The sequence below is a fragment of the Oryctolagus cuniculus genome, chromosome X (genome assembly GCF_051225735.1).
Source record: "Oryctolagus cuniculus isolate XC-2025 breed Fujian yellow rabbit chromosome X, ASM5122573v1, whole genome shotgun sequence".
Taxonomy (NCBI): Eukaryota; Metazoa; Chordata; class Mammalia; order Lagomorpha; family Leporidae; genus Oryctolagus; species Oryctolagus cuniculus.
In genome coordinates this window covers 47158548-47178373 of record NC_142888.1, presented here as the reverse complement: position 1 = coordinate 47178373, position 19826 = coordinate 47158548, and the positions used below count along the sequence as shown (strand labels likewise).

The window sequence follows — 19826 nt, the reverse complement described above, 5'->3', positions numbered from 1 at the left end:
ATCAATAAAGTAGACATCAGAGTAAGGGCAACAAATAAAGACAAACCTGAGATAATGTTAAGAGTTAGTCCTCTAAGGCAGCTCTAGTAAATGTGTATGCAACAAATAATAGCACTGTTAAGAAATTAAGCAAAACTGACAGATAACTTCAACACCACTGCAAGGATTCAGAACTCCATACCACGGTCAACAAACAGTATTCAATTAACATTTACAGTAAATTCCATGCCACAACAGTAGAATACCCACTATTGCAATTGTTCAGGGAACATTCATTATAGATAGACCATCCACTAAGGCAGAATGGACCATCAAACAAAGCTCAACGAATTTATTTTGGTGATTGTGAATGATATTGCTAAGAACATTAATGTACAACTGCCATTTGAATCTGTGTTTTCACTTCTTTTCAGTTATGTACCTAGAAGTGGAATTAAGGATAATATAGTAATCTCCTTTATAGTAATTGTCCCATTTTACATTCCAACCAGCAAGGCACATGAATTTTAATGTCTCCACATCTTAGCAACATTTCCTATTTTCTTTTTGTTTCGTATTTTTGATAATAATGATATTACTGGATGTAAAGTATCATCTCATTTGATTTGCATATCTTCAATGACTAGAAATGTAAGTAATTTTTATTTTGTTTGTTTAATATTTTATTTCCTAGAAGAAATCTCCGTTGCCTATTTTTTTTTTTTTGACAGGCCGAGTTAGACAGTCAGAGAGAGATAGACTGAGAGAAAGGTCCTCCGTTTTCTGTTGGTTCACCCCCCAAATGGCCACCATGGCTGGCATGCTGCGCCAGTCCGAAGCCAGGAGCCAGGTGCTTCTCCTGGTCTCCCATGCGGGTGCAGGACCCAAGCACTTGGGCCATCCTCCACTGCCTTCCTGGGCCACAGCAGAGAGATGGGTTGGAAGAGGAGCAACCGGGACAGAATCTGGGGCCCCGACCGGGACTAGAACCCGGTGTGCTGATGCCGCAGGCGGAGGTTTAACGAAGTGAGCAGCAGCACCGGCTGTCCTTTGCCTATTTTTAATTTTCTTTAGTTTTAGAAGTACTTTATACATTTTTTGAATATCAATTTCTTAAGTCACAGGTGATTTGCATATATTTTCTCAAATTCTACAGAATGTCTTTTCACTCTGTTAATAGTTTCATTTCATGTAACAGAAGTTTAAAAATTTGATAAAGTTCAGCTTCTTTTTTTTTGTTGTTGTTGTTGTTGCTTGTGGTTTTGGTGTGATATTTAAAAATTTCTTGCCAAATCCAATGTCATGAAGATTTCTCCCTGTGTATTCCACTGGGATATTATAGCTTTTTGTCTTTTGTTTAGGTATTTCATAAACTCTGAAATAAGTTTTATACATTGAGTAAAGTAAAGGTCACACTTCATTATATGTTGCATGATATCCAATTTATATCCACCATTTGTTGGAAGGACTGTCCTTTCCCCATTATGGTCTTGGCACCTTTCATAAAAATCAACTGACTACCTATGTGAGGGGCTGCTTTTAGAATTTCCATTTTGTTGCATTGGTCTTTTGGTCTTATGCCATTACCATACTGTTTTTTCACTAGACTTCTATAGTAAGACTTGAAATCAGGAAGCATGGGTTCCCTAAATTGGTTCTTGTTTTTCAAGAATATTTTGGCTGCTTTCAAAAAGTCCTTTTTGTTGAGATGAAGAGAGAGAGAGAGAGAGAGAGAGAGAGAGAGCATGTGCTTGTGAGAGAGAGCACTTCCATTTGCTGATTCACTCTCCAGATATCTGGTAACCACGAACTCTGTCTAGGTCTCTACCACATGAGTGGCAGGGATGCAACTACATGATTCAGTGCCTGCTGGCTCTCAGACTGGGCCTTAGCAGGAAGCCGGGATCTGAACGTAAGGGCTCTGATATGGGATGCGGATAACCTAAGCGGCATCTTAAACACTATGCCAAACAGCTTCCCTGGACGGGCTTTTTACAATTCTGTTGAGACTCCACGGAAATTTTACAATATACTTTTCTATTTCTGCATAAATCCCAATGAGATTTTGATGAGGATTGCTTTAAACCTACAGATATAATCCTATGGATAGTATTGCCATCTTAACAATGTTGCCTTTTAATAATAAACATAAGATGTCTTTCCATTTATTTATATATTTTTAAATCTCTCTCAGAAATATTTTGTAGTTTATCATTGTACAAGTCTTACCTGTTTAATTTGGCTTGTTACTAAGGAGTCTATTCTTTCTAATGCTGTTATAAATCGAATTGTTTTCTTACATTCCTTTTCATATTTTTCACTGTACAAACAGAAATGCAATTGATTTTTGTGTCCTATAAGTTACTGAATTTGCTTATTAGATCTAGGTGTTGTTTATGTCTTTTAGATTCTGATATGAAATGTCTTGTGTTTGCAGATCCTGTCTTCTAGGAACAAGTTGAATGTCTTTTCTTTCTTTTTCTTCCTGACTACTATGGACAGAGCTTCCAGGAATGTCTTGAGTAGAAGCATTGTAAGCAGACATATTTGCCTTATTCCTGATCATAAAGAAAAAATTTATAGTCCTTCATCATTGACTATGATGTTAGCTGTGCACTTTTCATGTTAAGGATGTTTTCTTTGATTTTTAAAATTTTTATTTTAGGGGTCGGCGCTGTGGCATAGCAGGTAAAGCCACTGCCTGCAGTGCCAGCATCCCATATGGGCACTGGTTCAAGACCCGGCTGCTCCACTTCTGTTCCAGCTCTCTGCTATGGCCTGGGAAAGCAGTGAAAAATGGCCCAAATGCTTGAGCCTCTGAACCCACGTGGGAGACCTGGAAGAAGCTTCTGGCTCTTCACTTCAGATTGGCCCAGCTCCAACCATGACAGCTATTTGGGGAGTGAACCGGCAGATAAAAGATCTTTCTCTATGTTTTTCCCTCTCTGTGTCTGTAACGCTATCTCTCAAATAAATAAAATATTTTTAAAAGATTTATTTATTCATTTGAAAGGCAGAGTTACAGAGAAGCAGAGGCAGAGAGAGAGATAAAGGTCTTCATCTGCATTCCCCAGATGACAGCAATGGCCAGAGCTGCTGGTGATCTGAAGCCAAGAGCCAGGAGCTTCTTCCAGGTCTCCCAAGAGGGTACAGGGGCCCAGTGACTTAGACCATCTTCTACTGCTTTCTCAGGCCACAACAGAGAGCTGGATTGGGAGTGGAGCAGCTGGGTCTTGAACCAGCACCCACATGGGATGCTGGCACTGCAAGCAGTGGCTTTACCAGCTATGGCACAGCCCCGGACCCTAAATAAAATACTTTAAAAATTTATTATATCTTTAATTGGCAAATAATTGTATATTGTATATTTTTAGGGATATAATATGATGGTATGACATATGTATACATTCTGAAATGATGACATTAGCTAATTAACATATTCATTGCTTAACACCCTTACCATTTCTTTCTGGTGAGAATACTTAGACTACTATTTCAGAAACTATAAAATACACATCATTATTACCTATATACAATATGATGTACAATAAGAAGATCACTAGAACTTTTTTAAGATTCTACATGTAAGTAAGATAGTGCAATATTTGTCTCAATATGCCTGGCTTATTTCACTTAGCATAACTTATCTTCTGTGTTCATCCATATAACTGCAAATGACAGAATTTTGTTTAGTTTTTAAGGCTGAATAATACTCCATTATGTATAACCCCATATTTTCTTAATCCATCCACTTAGATTGTTTCCATACTTTAGTTTTGTAAATTATGCTTCAAGGAACATGAGAGTGCAAATATGGCTTCTATATATTTCCTTCAATTCATTTGGCTATATACCAAGAAGAAGAATTGCTGAGTCATGTGGTGGTTCTATTTTGAATAATTTCAGGAAGCTCATTACTATTTTTTAAAATGGCTGTACATATTTACACTGCTCGCAGTAGCACATGGCCTTTCCGTTTCCTTCACAGCTCTTACCAACACTTCTTATGGTTCATCAGTTTTATAATAGCAATTCCAATAGATGTGATATAGTATCTCACTGTGATTTTAATTTAACATTTTCTTCATTATTAAGGTCATAGCACATATTTTTCATATATATGTTGGCCATTTGCATTTAAAAACCTATATTCAAATCTTTATTCATTTTATTAGATTATTTGTTTTCATGTTCTTGAGTAATTCGTGTTTCTGTATAATTTACATATTAGCCCCTTATCCTATGTATGATTTGCAAATATTTTCTTTCAATTTGTGGGTTTTCTCTTCAGGTTAGTAATTGTCCCTTTTGCTGTGCAGAATTTTTTAATGTGGTGTAATCGCATTTTTCTGTTTTGCTGTCCTTGCTTGTACTTTTGGGATCATATCCAAGAAATCATTGCCCAGACCAATGTCATGGAATGCCCCCAATATTCTATTGGAGTAGTTTTACAACTTAAGGTCTTATGTTTACATTTTAATCCATTTTAGTTGATTTTTGTATAAAGGATGAAATATGATCCATTTTCACTCTTCTCCAGGTAGATATTCAGTTTTCATAAAACCATTTATTGAAGAGACTGTTCTTTCCCTATTGTGTGTTCTGGCCAACTTTGTTGGAAATCAATTAATCATAGATGTGTGAGTCTAGCTTTGGTCTCTCTTATTCTGTTGGTTGACATGTCTGCTTTTATGATAGTACCATGCTCTTTTGATTAATACATTTTTGTAATATATTTTGAAATCTCATAGTGTGATTCATTCTCCTTTGTTCTTTTGAGTCAATTTTGTTTTTACTGTTTGTGGTCTTTTGTGGTTCCATATGAATTTAGAATCATTTTCTAGTTTTTTTTAAATTATTTTTGAATTTTATATGGAATATATTTAATTCATAGATAACTTTATTTAGTATAGACATTTTAATAATATTAGAAATTTTGATCCATGAATATGATTATCTTTCCATTTATTTGTGTCATCTTCAGTTTTTTCTTCTGTATTTTATAGCTTTCAATATAAAGCTCTTTCGCTTCCTTGGTTAAATTTACCCATAAGTATTTTACTTATTTTTTGATACTATTATAAATGAAATTGTTTTCTTAATTTCCTTTTTTAGATATTTATTATTAATGCTTATTTTTATATGTTGATTTTTATATTGTGCAACTTTAATGAATTTGTTTATCAGTTCTGACTGTTTTATGGTGAAGTCTTTAAGGTTTTCTGGATATAATACACATTGTCAGCAAATAGAGACATTTTTTCACTTCCTTTTCTATTCAAATGCCCTTTGCTTTTTTTTCTTGCCTAATTACCATTTCTAGGACTTCCAATACTATGTTGAAAAGAAGTGGTGAGACTGGGTATCCTTTTTTTTTTTTTTTTCCGATGTTAGAAGAAATGCCTACACTTTTTCACCATTGAGTACAATATTAGCTGTGGATATTTTCTTCAATCCTAAGTTTATTGAAGTTATATATATATATATATATATATTCTGCATCTGCTGAGATGACCATGTATTTTTCCTCTTCATTCTATTAATATGGTGTTGTACATTGCTTTTGCCCATTTAAACATCATTTCATTCTAGGAATGAATCGCACTTGGTCATAGTATTCAATATTTTTCACATGCTACCAAATTTGATTTGCTAGCATTTTGTTTAGGATTTTCACATCAATTTTTCTAAGGACTATTGTCTTATAATTATCTTTTCCTCTAGTATCTTGCCTGGCTTTTGTAATAGGGTAATACTGGATTAGATGGATTAGATAATACATTTGAAAGTATTCACTTCAAAATTTTGGAAGAGTTTTAAGAGGATTTGTGTTAATTCTTCACTAAATTCATCAGGGAAGCTATTTGACCCTATTTTCTGGGGGTGGGGTGGGGAGGATGTAGGGAGACTGTGTTCATTACTGATTCAATCTTCTAATTAATTACAGATCAATTCTGATTTTCAAATTTTGCTCACTCAGTTTTGGTAGGTTTTGTGTTTTTAAAAATTTGATCATTTCTGTTGGTTTATCCAATCTGTTTGTATGCAATTATTCATTACCTTCTTTCATTATACATTTTATTTCTATAATATCAAAAGAGTCCACAATTTCATTTCTGATTTTAGCAACTTAAGAATTTTCTCTTTTTTTTCTTCGTCTGTATTGCCAAAGACTTGTCCATTGTGTTAAAACTTTCATTTTAATTGATTTTCTCTATTATGTTCTATTTTATATAGTTCCATCTCCTTTCTAAACTTAAATTTCTTTTCTGCTGCAAGTTTTGGGAATATTTTATTTATGTATTTGAAAGGGAGAGAGAGATCACTCATCTGCAGGTTCACTCCCCAGATGCCAGTATATGTGGGCCAGGCCAAAACTGGAACCTAAAAACTCAGTCCAGGTCCCCCATGTGGATGGCAGGAACCCAACTACTTGAAGTATCACCACTGCATCTCAGGGTCTCCAATAAACAGAAATGTGGGATTGGGAGTTGATCTTGGACTTAAGCTCCTTCATATGCATGGTGGCCTTCAAACATCTTAAATTTCCAACCAATATCACCCCAGTTTCTCCTCCAGGACTTAATCTATTGTATGTCTCTATCTGTACATTCTAGGGGCATCTTGACTTTGTAGCACTCTTTTCCTATTTACGATCAATACCTGCAACTTTCTCCATCTATGTTATGAGTATTTTTCAGATATAGACCAATAATTTAGTCCTTAAGGTCTCTATTAACATGCAGGTCAAAAATTAAATGCACAATCATTTTCAATTTAGATCTGTTATTTTCTGAGGGAGAAAACTGGGAACTGGGCTGCTTCTACTAAAGAACAAGACAATTGCCCAATCCAAGGGAGGATGTGAGACAAGCGCTTCCCTCCTCCAAAAAGACAACATTTCTCCTGTTTTGATTGGGCATTTGCTTAGTTGCTAGAAACTTTTGATTGTTTTCCAGAATTCAAACAAAGTTTGTTTTGATGGCTTCTGTTTTGTTTATTTCTATAGAGGATGATGATTTGGAGCTTCCAAGTTCCCCGATTTATATTTCTAGGGTGTTTTTGGACTGCACAATTCCTGCCAGAATTGTGGAAGCCAGGCCAGCCCCAAATTATTGTGTAATTTAAATATTTTTATAATTGCCTTTCTATTTATGCACCTTCACCAGTTCAGTATCGTCATTGGCAATTTACATTCCACAGGAACTATCATATTTGTTAGAGACATGAGAAAATCATGTCAGTTATGCAGCACGTGCTTCCAATTCCAATGTGTTTGATTTTGGAGAGCATGTTTTATTTTCATGTGACTTTTCAACATCTTTTGGAATACACCATTTGCCTATGACCAACAGTTCCAGAAATATCCAGGTTTTTTTTCTGGTTTGGCAGCAGCAATATCATTGGAGGCCTTTCTGAGTCATCCTCAGTGTTTTATTTGGTTTAGGTGTTTAGTAAATATTTGTAGAATTAATGCAATTAATATTCACCTATGGGAGAGTTAGAAAAAATGGTATTTGCCATGGGAAATAACCTCCTACACATCCTTTAATGCCCAACTTAAATTATGTCTCCTTCATAATGACTTCTTTGTTACCTAAGTGGAAAACAGATTTTCCCCCAATTAAGTTAGATAAAACAACAAACCATTCAAATAATACCTAGCAGTATCTTCTAGAAAGAATTTGAGTTTTGAAGTTTAATTTAGTTCCAGTTCTGCCACTTACTAACTGTAGATCCCAGCCAAATTTCCAAACCCCTCTGTGCCTTGGTTTCCTTATCTGTAAAATGACTACTCTTATCCGCAGATATCTCACAGAACTTTTGAAAGGACTAAATAGATTGTATAGCTGATAGAATCTAACTTGGTGTCTGGTTAATTACTTAGTTTCTTATTTTTTCTTTGTCAGATATACACATGAACAGTAGAAATTTTTTAAGTAGAAGTAAGACATATTTAGTTTTTTTTATGTTTGCATTGGTGCACATGTTGAGTATACCTTGCAGATTCCTACGTGGAGAGCTAAATACTGACACTGGTTTTCTGAGAGTGGACTTAGTTCTCCTTAGTAACTCCTTTCCTTGTAATTTCCCCTCAGTGAAGCTACCGAGGAATAAGTTTGGGTTGGAGCCTTAATTGGAATTTATCTCACCTTAATAACATCTTCTTTCCCCTGTTGTGGTACATAAACTGAAGTACAATATGCTGTATTAATTCATGCAAGTCAAAAAATTTGTAAGTTACAGATATAGGATTCAATAATTATCTAGATATAAATAATTATCTAGATATAAATATATCTATAAATATCTATATATAAATATACATAAAGTGCATATATGTAGTAAGTATACATTTAAGTATAGGTATAGATGAAGATGTAAAGTCAAAAGTAAAGATGTAGGTGCTGGCACTGTGATGCAGTGGGTTAAGTCATTGCTTACCGTGTCAGCATCTCATCTTGGAGGGCTAGTTTTAGTCCAAGCTATTCTCTTCTGATCCAGCTTCCTGCTAACAAGCCTAGGAAGCAAGTATGAAGGTGGCAAAAGTAACTGGACCCCCAATGATCCACATGGGAGACCCAGATGAAGTTCTTGGCTCCTGACTTTGGCCTGGTCCAGACTTGGCTCTGTTGTGGCTATTAGGGGACAGAATCAGTGAATAGAAGATCTCACTCTGTCTCTTTCTCTCTCCCTTTCAAATAAATAAATAAATAAATAAATGAATCTTTCAAATAATATGTAAACAAGTCTTACTGCAGTTTATATGGCAATCATCTCTAGTCTTTGTGTCTAATAGCCAATGAGGCAGGGTGGTAATAGAACACCTCCTACAGTTACTACTATGGCATTCACCGAGATCTGTGTTTCCAGAAATAGGATCTTGCCTAATAGCTCTGGCTAGAACTTCCAGAACTATATTGAATAGCAGTGGTGAGAGTGGGCATCCCTGTCTGGTACCAGATCTCAGTGGAAATGCTTCCAACTTTTCCCCATTCAATAGGATGTTGGCTGTGGGTTTTTCATAAATTGCTTTGATTGTATTGAGGAATGTTCCTTCTATACCCAATTTGCTTAGAGTTTTCATCATGAAAGGGTGTTGTATTTTATCAAATGCTTTCTCTGCATCTATTGAGATAATCATATGGTTTTTCTTCTGCAGTCTGTTAATGTGGTGTATCACATTGATTGTCTTGCGCACATTGAACCATCCCTGCATACCAGGGATAAATCCCACTTGGTCTGGGTGGATGATCTTTCTGATGTGTTGTTGTATTCTATTGGCGAGAATTTTATTGAGGATTTTTGCATCTATGTTCATCAGGGATATTGGTCTGTAATTCTCTTTCAATGCTGCATCTTTTTCTGGCTTAGGAATTAAGGTAATGTTGGCTTCATAGAAAGAATTTGGGAGGACTCCCTCTTTTTCGATTGTTCTGAATAGTTTGAGAAGAATTGGGGTTAGTTCTTCTTTAAATATCTGGTAGAATTCAGCAGTGAATCCATCTGGTCCTGGGCTTTTCTTTGTTGTGAGGTCCTTTATTACTGATTCAATCTCTGTCTCAGTTATGGGTCTGTTTAGGTTTTCTATGTCTTCCTGGTTCAATTTAGGTAGGTTGCATGTGTCCAGGAATCTATCCATTTCTGATAGGTTTCCCTGTTTGCTGGCATACAAGTCCTTGTAGTAATTTCTGATGATTCTTTTTATTTCTGTGGTGTCTGTTGTTACGTTTCCTTTCTCATCTCTGATTTTATTGATTTGGGTCTTTTCTCTTCTTTTTTTAGTTAGTTGGGCCAATGGGGTGTCCATTTTGTTTATTTTTTCAAAAAACCAGCTCCTCGTTTGGCTGATTTTTTGTAATTTTTTTTTGGATTCAATCCTGTTGATTTCTTCTCTGATTTTATTTATTTCTCTTCTCCTACTAGATTTGGGTCTGGTTTGCTGTAGATTTTCTAGATCCTTGAGGTGAATTGAAAGCTCATCTATTTGGTGCCTTTCCAATTGCTTGATGTAGGCACCTATTGATATAAACTTTCCTCTTATCACCCTTTTGCTGCATCCCATAAGTTTTGGTATGTTGTGCTGTTATCCTCATTTACTTCCAGAAAATTTTTGATTTCTCTTTTAATTTCTTCTATGACCCATTGTTCATTCAGGAGCATGTTGTTCAATCTCCATGTGTTTGCATATGCTCTAGGGATTCCTGAGTTGCTAATTTCCAACTTCATTCCTTTATGGTCTGAGAAGCTGCATGGTATGATTCTAATTCTTTTGAATTTGCTGAGACTTGCTTTATGGCCTAGTATGTGGTCAATCCTAGAGAAGGTTCCATGTACTGCTGAGAAGAATGTAAAATCTTTAGCTGTAGGATTGAAAGTTCTGTATATATCTGTTAGATCCATTTGGGCTATAGTGTCGTTTAAATCTACTGTCTCCTTGTTGATCTTCTGTCCTGTTGATCTGTCTATTTCTGAGAGTGGGGTATTGAAGTCCCCCAGTACTATTGTATTGGGGTCTAAGTCTCCCTTTAAGTCCCTTAACAAATCTTTTAAATAAACCGGTGCCCTGTAATTAGGTGCATATACATTGATAAACGTTATATCTTCCTGTTGAATTGATCCCTTAATCATGATATAGTGTCTCTCTTTGTCTCTCTTAACAGTTTTTGTGGTAAAGTTTATGTTGCTAACTCTATTGAGTTCATCTCACATCTGCGCAGTCCATCTTATGGTTAATATCTCTGTAGGATGGCTTGATGGACAGAGATCTCCAGTTCTCAGTTGGGGGTTGGAGGGGAACTGCTGAATAAAAGGAGTTAATGAGTGACAAAACTCACCATTGTAGTTTCATTGACAACAATGCTTAAATAAATTAAACTCTCTTCTATGACTTTTTCTGTTGCTTGACACTAGTAGAATAATCATGAGAATAAATTTTGTTGTTGGGTGGTACTGAGTCTCAATACAAATTCTTCTGCTTACCAATGACATGGCCTCAGGGAAGTTACTTAATCTCCTTGATCTTCATTGTCTCAATTCTTCAAGTTGGGACCGTGATGGCTATCTTGAAAAGCATTTCTGAGAAATAAGAGAACATAAGCAAAATTCTTGCCACATTACCAGGCACTTAGTAAATAGTCAATGGAAATTATTGTAGCATTTCTATTAACAACTGCAACTAAGGGACAAAGTTCTGCTTGATAGTAAATTTTAATACACTGCTTTGTAATTCAAGGCTATATGTCTTCCCTTATCATTGAGGGTCAATGGAAAGATGAAATTTTCTGTCTCAGTAATAATGATCACATTATATTTGAATATTTTTCCAAGGTTCTCTCTTTTTTGAAGCAGTTCTAACTTTCATTTTCCATTTCATTAAACCCCCTTATAGGTGACAACTATGGCAAAGGCAAGTCATACTTTTATAAGTAAGCACTTTGGAATTTCCAGGCAATTGTCTCCCTTGGTATCAGCAGAGAATCTTGTTGCGGACTAAGTAAGAAGTTTAGAGAAGTTACCAACCGAAAGCCACAAGTCTTCCTGCAAGAAACATTGGCTTTTTATTTGCTCACTTGGAGTGTTGTGCTCCACAAGTATAGACCTATGTGAACTTGGGTCAATTACTTCACCTCTCTAAGCCTCAGGTTTTTTTTTTTTTAATTTATAATATCGAGGGTGCAGGAAAAAGATAGTTCACTCAAACTGGATAGTTGAGATGCGTATACTGCAAGCTGTATTTCTAAAGTCATGGGAAGAGTTAAGGGAACCAACAGAGGCTGGTGACGTCCTCTCAGGCTAGAAAGTTTGTTGTTTTTACCACCCCACGAAAAGGTGATAGGACAGTTACTATGGCAAAAAGAAACAGGTAAACAGACATAGAGATGAACACACACACACACACACACAGAGAGAGAGAGAGAGAGAGAGAGAGAGTGAGTGAGAAAGCGAGAAGCTTTAGGAGAAGACTTTGTTACTCACCATAGCCATGTCTTTCTTAGAGGAATGCAGTCACTGCCAACATGCAATCTTTGACTATGACCTTCCATGAATAAATGCTCAAAGAAGCCTAAAGTCAAGGAACTTAGGTGACCTAGTCTATATGGGTCAGTTTGAAAGGGCAAGAGGTGGGTGGAGAATTGTAAGGAGTGACCTGAGATGGGTAAACAGAGATTAGACAGCATGAGAGTTATCATTACCTGAGTGGCCGTTTTGTGCCTAAAACTGGACTAGGCTGTTTATGATAATAAATAGTACTGGGTCTTTATGGCACCCTGGCAAGTTGGGGGTTATTGTCCTCATTTCATACATGAGGAAGTTGAGCCTCAGAAATTAAAATTTCTGTATTAGATTATTGCATAAAGCCCATGCCATCTCTGATCTTTAGATTTGCTTATGCATTCATTTATTTAGCATTCTCAGCAATAAATGTAGAGGTGAATAAGAATCCGTACCTGCCCTCAAGAACTTCAAATCAGACACTGAACAGAGAAACTGTGAAATAGCAAGAATACAAGGAGGAAAACAGAATATTTTGCAGCAAAATATTTTGGAATAACCCAGTGAGAACGTTTTCTCACATAATAAACTGACATACTTGCCATACTTTACCATGTGCCACACACATTACAGCCAGTACTTACCCTCAATGAATTTTTGGGAAACAGCTCCCATTTTGCTGATGTAAAACCAGGGTTTGAGGGATTGGTTTGCTTATGATCTCAAAGCAATTAAGAGGTAGAACCAAGCTAGAAAGCCAAATCTTCAATGACTGCTTGCATCTCTCATTTCTAACTTTACAGGTGTCTGGTGCTAAATATGAGAAGATTTCAAAATATTTTTAGGAAAGAAAATTAAAAGGCAAGTTAATTTTGCTGCAAAATTTTGAAATTTAGGCATAATTTTTCTTAATATAAATTTTCATAAGCTTTTTGAAGACCTCATGTATATATCATAGCTTTCACGCTACTTCATACTTGGAATTTCTTACTTCTCTTGAAAAAATCTTTGCTCCTAAGAAGCAATCACATTAGGTTCAGAGAAAAGGGCTTTACAGAGCCTTATATCACAGTTTTTTGTTAGTTTTTAAGGTTTGTTTTGTTTTTATAAAACCTTAAATCATTTGTACACATACCACAGGCGCAGACACACCCCACTCTTATATCCACCTAAGCTAGGGCTCGACCTTATTTTATTTCCCTTTGATGACAAAAGTTTAGATGAGAGTTGACTGAAAGAATGAAGTGAAATAGTCTCAGATAACAGAAATGCAGAGAGAATTGGCATGCTTTTCTTTCATGGTGTGTCAGTTGGAAGGGTTGGAGTCGTGGAAGGCTTGAATCTCCTTTACTGGACCACCTCCAGATGAATAGCATGCCTGGTTCTCCTATCATTTTTCCTTCCTTCCTTCCTTCCTTCCTTCCTTCCTTCCTTCCTTCCTTCCCTCCTTCCTTCCTTCCTTCCTTCCCTCCTTCCCTCCTTCCCTCCTTCCCTCCCTCCCTCCCTTCCTCCCTTCCTCCCTTCCTCCCTTCCTCCCTTCCTCTTCCTTCTTTCTCTTTTTCTTTTCCATTCTTTTGTCTTTTTTTCTGTTTCTCTCTCTTTTCAAAAGGCAGGGAGATGGAGAGAGAGACACAGGGCTACCATCCGCTGGTTCGTTCCCCAAATACCTGTAATAGCCAGGACTGGGCCAGCCTGAAGCTTGAAGCCAAAAAATCAATCTGGGCTTCCCACATGGGTGGCAGGGACCCAGCCTCTTGAGCCATTATCTGCTGCTTTCCAGGGTGCACCTTATCAGGAAGTTGGAATCAGGGAGTAGGTTCAAGAATTGAACTAAGACAGTCTTATATAGGATGTGGACATCTTACTGCTAGAACAAACACCCACTCAACTTCTCTTAAAATATATTAATTTTCTTAGAAAATATGTAATAGGTTACTGTTAACTGTAATAACTGCCACTTATTCCTTCTATCTAACTCTGATTTGGTACCTTTTAGCCAAACTTTCTCTACTCGATTCTGCTCTCCCAGCCTCTAGCAATTACTACTCTAACTTCAAAGAGATCCAATCATAATGTAATGAAAAAGAGAAGGAAATGTTGTCTTGATTTAATCATATGTGTATTGAAATATCACTCAGTACCTCATAAATCTATACAATTATTGTTAATCAAGAATATTTTAACAGCTTTCCAAAAAAACAGAAAAATATTTAATTGACATTAATTATATATATATTTTAAGATTTTTAAAAATTTATTTGAAAGACAGCATCACAGAGAGAGGCAGAGGCAGAGAGAGAGAATTCTTCCATCCTCTGGTTCACTCTCCAAGTGGCCGCAACGGTTGGAGCTACACCGAACTGAAGCCAGGAGCCAAGTGCTTCTTTGGGTCTCCCACATGAGTGCAGGGGCCCAAGGACTTGGGCCATCTTCCACTGCTTTCCCAGGCCATAGCAAAGAGCTGGATGGGAAGTAGAACAGCCAGGACTTGTACCGGCAACCATATGGGATGTGGGCACTGCAAACAGTGGCTTTACCCGCTATGCCACAATGCTGGCCCTTAATTGCGTATATTTATAGGGTACAATATGATGCTTTGATCTGGGTCAAAAGATTTAAACAAGCTAATTAGTATAATCATCATCTTACCAATTTATCATTTTTTATGATAAGAACATTACAAATTTATTAACAATTTCAAAGTATACATTATTTTTAACTGTGGTCATTACTCAATGCTATAGATCATTAAAACTTACTTCTTCAGTCTGACTGAAACTTCATATTCTTTGATCAACATGTTACTTTCCCATAATCCTTTCCCTCTACCCACCCTGACCCAGCCTCTAATAACCACCATTTTACTCTCAGTTTCCATGAGATTGACTTTTGTAGATTTCACATGTAAGGTATGTCATACATCATATAGATTTCTCTGTGTGGCTTATTTCACTTAGCGTAATGTTCTTCAACTCCATCCACACTGTTGTAAATGATAGAATATTCTTTTTAAAGGATGTATAGTATTCTCTTGCATCATTTCTTGACGTGATTTTTATCATTTTGGGAGAATTGATGCCTTAGAACTTCTTTGTGTTAGAGTGAAATTTGTTTTCCTGTGGCTTCCATCTACTGTTCCCAGCTCTACTGCCTAGGACCACATAATAGTTGTTTGCTGTTCTGCTATGTGATAACATTCAGAAATCTGGAGACATACACTAGTTTACACTTTAGTATTCTCTTCTTCAGCTGACAAATATACCATTATCATAAAAAGGGAAACTAGCAAAAGCTGAGATTCTCTGTGTAGATCCATCTATATTCAGACCCCAAGCCCAGGCCCAGAACTGCATTTTAAGCTAATCAGTCCCAATGTATTCATCAACTACCATCTGGTGCTTAGGCCACTCCCCCAGAATAGTGATCCTCAGTTTGTATTGAATAGTAGTAAATTAGAAGTAACCATTATGGCTGGTGCCACGGCTTACTAGGCTAATCCTCCACCTGTGGCACTGGCACACGGGGTTCTAGTCCTGGTCAGGGTGCCGGATTCTTTCCTGGTCGCTCCTCTTCCTGTCCAGCTCACTGCTGTGGCCCGGGAGTACAGTGGAAGATGGCCCAAGTCCTTGGACCCTGCACCCATATGGGAGACCAGGAGAGGCACCTGGCTCCTGGCTTCGGATCAGCACAGTGCGCTGGCCACAGCAGCCACTGGGGGGGTGAACCAATGGAAAAGGAAGACCTTTCTCTCTGTCTCTCTCTCTCTCACTGTCCACTCTGCCTGTCAAAAAATAAATTAAACAAAAAAAGTAACCATCATGAAAACACATGACAATGCAAAATTCACTAACAGAGCAGATATAATTAGTAAGCAATCAATAAAATGACAGGAGTCAATCTATTGATTCATTTCAAGGACTTAGAAAAACAAGAACAAGCCAAATCCATAATAAGGAGTCAAAAATAATAAGATTCAGAGTATAAAAAACAAAAAACAAAATTGAAACTAAAACTGTGCAAAAGACTAACGAAATGGAAAGCTGCTTTTTTCAAGAGTCAAAATAGACAAACATGGCCGACGCCATGGCTCAATAGGCTAATCCTCTGCCTAGGGCACCAGCACACCAGGTTCTAGTCCCAGTCAGGGCACCAGATTCTGTTCCGGTTGCTCCTCTTCCTGTCTAGCTCTCTGCTGTGGCCCGGGAGTACAGTGGAGGATGGCCCAAGTCCTTGGACCCTGCACCCATATGGGAGACCAGGAGAAGCACCTGGCTCCTGGCTTCGGATCAGATCAGCGCGGTGCGCCTACCACAGCAGTCACTAGGGGGTGAACCAACGGAAAAGGAAGACCTTTCTCTCTGTCTCTCTCTCTCTCACTGTCCACTCTGCCTGTCAAAAAATAAAAAATAAAAATAAAAAAACATTTCGTGATATTATGACAAAAGTGAGAAATTCAAATAAATAAAATTAGAGATGAAAAAGGAGATATTATCACTGATACTACAGAAAAACAAGGGATCATAAAAAGCTACTAAGGAAAACTATATGCTAAGATATTGAGAAGTGTGGAAGAAATGGATAAATTTCTGGACACATATAACCTATCATAATTAAATCAAGAAGATAAAGGAAATATAAATAGACACATAGCAAGCAACTATATTGAAGCAGTGATTAAAAGTATCTCAACAAATAAAATGTGGGATCTGATGGCTTTATGGCTGAATCCTACAAAATATTTAAAGAAAAAATAAATTCGTCACTCTTGAAACTATTTCAGAACATTGAAGCTCTGTTTATGAGGCCAGCAATACTCTGACACCAGAACCAAACAAGGACACAACACAAAAAGAAAACTATAACCCAATTATCCCTGATGACCATAGATGCAAACATTCTCAACAAGATATTAGCAAACCAAATCAATCACTACATCAAAAAGATTATACAAAAGTATCAAGTAGGAATTATTCCTGGAGTGTATGGGTGACTCAATATTCACAAATCAATAAACATCAAAAATTACATCAACAAAATGAATGACAAAAGCCATATGATCAGCCGGCACCGTGGCTCAATAGGCTAATCCTCCACCTGTGGCGCCAGCACACTGGGTTCTAGTCCTGGTCGGGGCGCCGGATTCTGTCCCGGTTGCCCCTCTTCCAGGCCAGCTCTCTGCTGTGGCCTGGGAGGTCAGTGGAGGATGGCCCAAGTCCTTGGGCCCTGCACCTGTATGGGAGACCAGGAGAAGCACCTGGCTCCTGGCTTCAGATCAGCACAGTGCACCGACCGGCCACAGCACACTAGCCGCAGCAGCCACTGGGGGGTGAACCAACGGAAAAGGAAGACCTTTCTCTCTGTCTCTCTCTCTCTCTCTCACTGTCCACTCTGCCTGTCAAAAAATAAATAAAAAAAAGCCATATGATCATCTTCATAGTTCCAGAGAAAGAATTTGAGATTAAAAATACTTCATGGTGACAAACCTCAAAAAATTGTAATCAATACACAATTCTTCTTAAGTGCTGAAACTTAACTGAAAAGTGATCGCTGTTAAATATAAGAGTGGGAATAAGAGAGGGAAGAGATGTGTAATTCGGGACATGCTCAAGCTGACTTACCTCAAACGGTAGAGTTAGAAACATACCAGGGGATTCCAATTCAATCCCATCAAGGTGGCATGTACCAATGCCATCTCACTAGTCCCAGTGATCAATTTCTGTTCACAATTGATCACAATGATAGGACTAAGAGCCAAAGGGATCACATAAACAAGACTAGTGTCTGCAAATACTAGCTGATAGAATAAAAAAGGGAGAGAATGATCCAACATGGGAAGTGAGATACACAGCAGACCCATAGAATGGCAGATGTCCTAAAGCAGCACTCTGGCTTCAGAATCAGCCCTTAAGGCATGCAGATCCGGCTGAAAAGCCCATGAGAGTATTGAGTATTTCAGGCATGGAAAGCCAAGACACTCTCGCAAAAAAAAAAAAAAAAAAAAAAAAAAAAAAAAAAAAAAAAACAACAACAACAACACCTAAATGAAAGATCTCTGTGAGATCCCAGTGGAAACCAGTGGAAAGAACAGGTCATCAAAGAAGGAGGTACCTTTCTCTGAAGGGAGGAGAGAACTTCACTTTGGCCATGGCCTTGTCTAAATATGATCAGAGTCGGTGAACTCAGGGGGCTTCCATAGCCTTGGCAGCTCATGACAAGAGCCTAGGGTGATTACTGATGCCATAAACAAGAGTGTCAATTTGTTAAGTCAACAACAGGAGTCACTGTGCACTTACTCCTCATGTAGGATCTTTGTCCTTAGTGTGCTGTACATTGAGATTTAATGCTATAACTAGTACTCAAACAGTATTTTTCACTTTGTGTTTCTGTGTGGGAGCAAACTGTTGAAATCTTTACTTAATGTATGCTAAACTGATCTTCTGTATATAAAGAGAATTGAAAATGAATCTTGATGTGAATGGAAGGGGAGAGGGAGTGGGAAAGGGGTGGGTTGCAGGTGGGAGGGACGTTATGGGGGGGAAGCCATTGTAATCCATAAGCTGTACTTTGGAAATTTATATTCATTAAATAAAAGTTTTTTTTTTAAAGAATACACACAAGGATAAAAAGAGAAAAATTAGGTTTAGAAGAAACATACTTAAAAATTATATCCATCACCAGTATCATTTGAAATGGGGAAAAGCTAAAAACATTTCCTCAGAGGTTTGGAATAAGAAAAGGATGTCTACTTTCACACTACTGTTCAATGTAGTACTGGGAGTATTAGCAAGAGCAATTTGATTTTGAGAAGCCTTTATCTTGACTGTTGAGGAATAATGTTTTTTGTTTGTTTGTTTGTTCTGTTTTTTTTTTCTTAATACTATTTATTGAACTCTATACTTAGTGTATGGTTAATCTTATGAGAATGAAGTTAACTGGAAATAAATCTTTATAAAAAATAAGAATGGTAATGGGTGGGGGAGGTTGAAGAAGGGTATAGTATGGGCAGGAGGGAGATAGGGTGGAAAGAATCTTCATGTTCCCAAATTTGTAAATATGAAATGCATAAAATTTGTATTCCTTCAATAAAATTCAAAAAATAAATAAAATAGCAATGTTTTTCCAAAAGAGCAGTTATGGAAGAGAAAGAAATAAAGGGCAGCAAAATCGGAAAAGTGGTGTGCAAGATACTTATGTTTTCAGATAACATGATTTTGTACATAGAAAAAAATTTCCCCAAATGTATTGTTAGAATTGATGAAACAATTCAACAAACTCACAGGATACAGAATCAACATATAAAAAAGTAGCAGTTTATACTCCAATAAGAATCTTATTTAAAGAGAAATAAAGAAATGCCATTCACAGTAGCTTAAAAGTTAAAATATTTCGGAATAAATTTAACAAAAAAGTGAAAGATTTTCTCAATCAAAGCTATGAAACATTGATGAAAGAAATCATCAAGGACACAAAAATGGAAAAATGGATTGGAAGATTGAGTATCATTAATATGTTCATACTACCTAATGCAATCTACAGATTCAATGCAGTATCTATCGAAATATCAATGATAGTCTTTACAGAATTAGGAAAAATGATAAAAATTATACTTAGTTAAATAAGCTAGTCTCTAAAAGGAAAATATCATTTTCTTTCCCTAATTTGTGGTAATTAATATACAAAGCACAAAAATTAATGTATATGAATGAAATTGACGTTTTGAGATTTGATTATTGTCAATACTCTTGAGGAACAACAAATTTTCTACTTATTCACTGTTTAATCCTTTGTTTGGTGGATGGTTAAGCTTGCAATTATAAAAGTATGTCATTAAAAATTAAATGTAAAAATAA

At 36.8% G+C, this 19826-nt stretch overlaps 2 long non-coding RNA genes across 3 annotated transcripts in view; one reads left to right on the top strand and one right to left on the bottom strand.

Annotated features, from left to right (window-relative positions):
* The window catches only part of LOC138847731 (uncharacterized), a 143819-nt gene that overhangs the window by 47844 nt on the left and 76149 nt on the right, over positions 1-19826 (bottom strand). For both annotated transcript variants that reach the window (XR_016227755.1, XR_011385680.2), the window contains exon 2: positions 10963-11058. This is a non-coding gene — a long non-coding RNA (uncharacterized LOC138847731). The remainder of the gene's footprint in view (positions 1-10962; positions 11059-19826) is intronic.
* The window catches only part of LOC149119630 (uncharacterized), a 45491-nt gene that overhangs the window by 7803 nt on the left and 17862 nt on the right, over positions 1-19826 (top strand). The window lies entirely within an intron of this gene.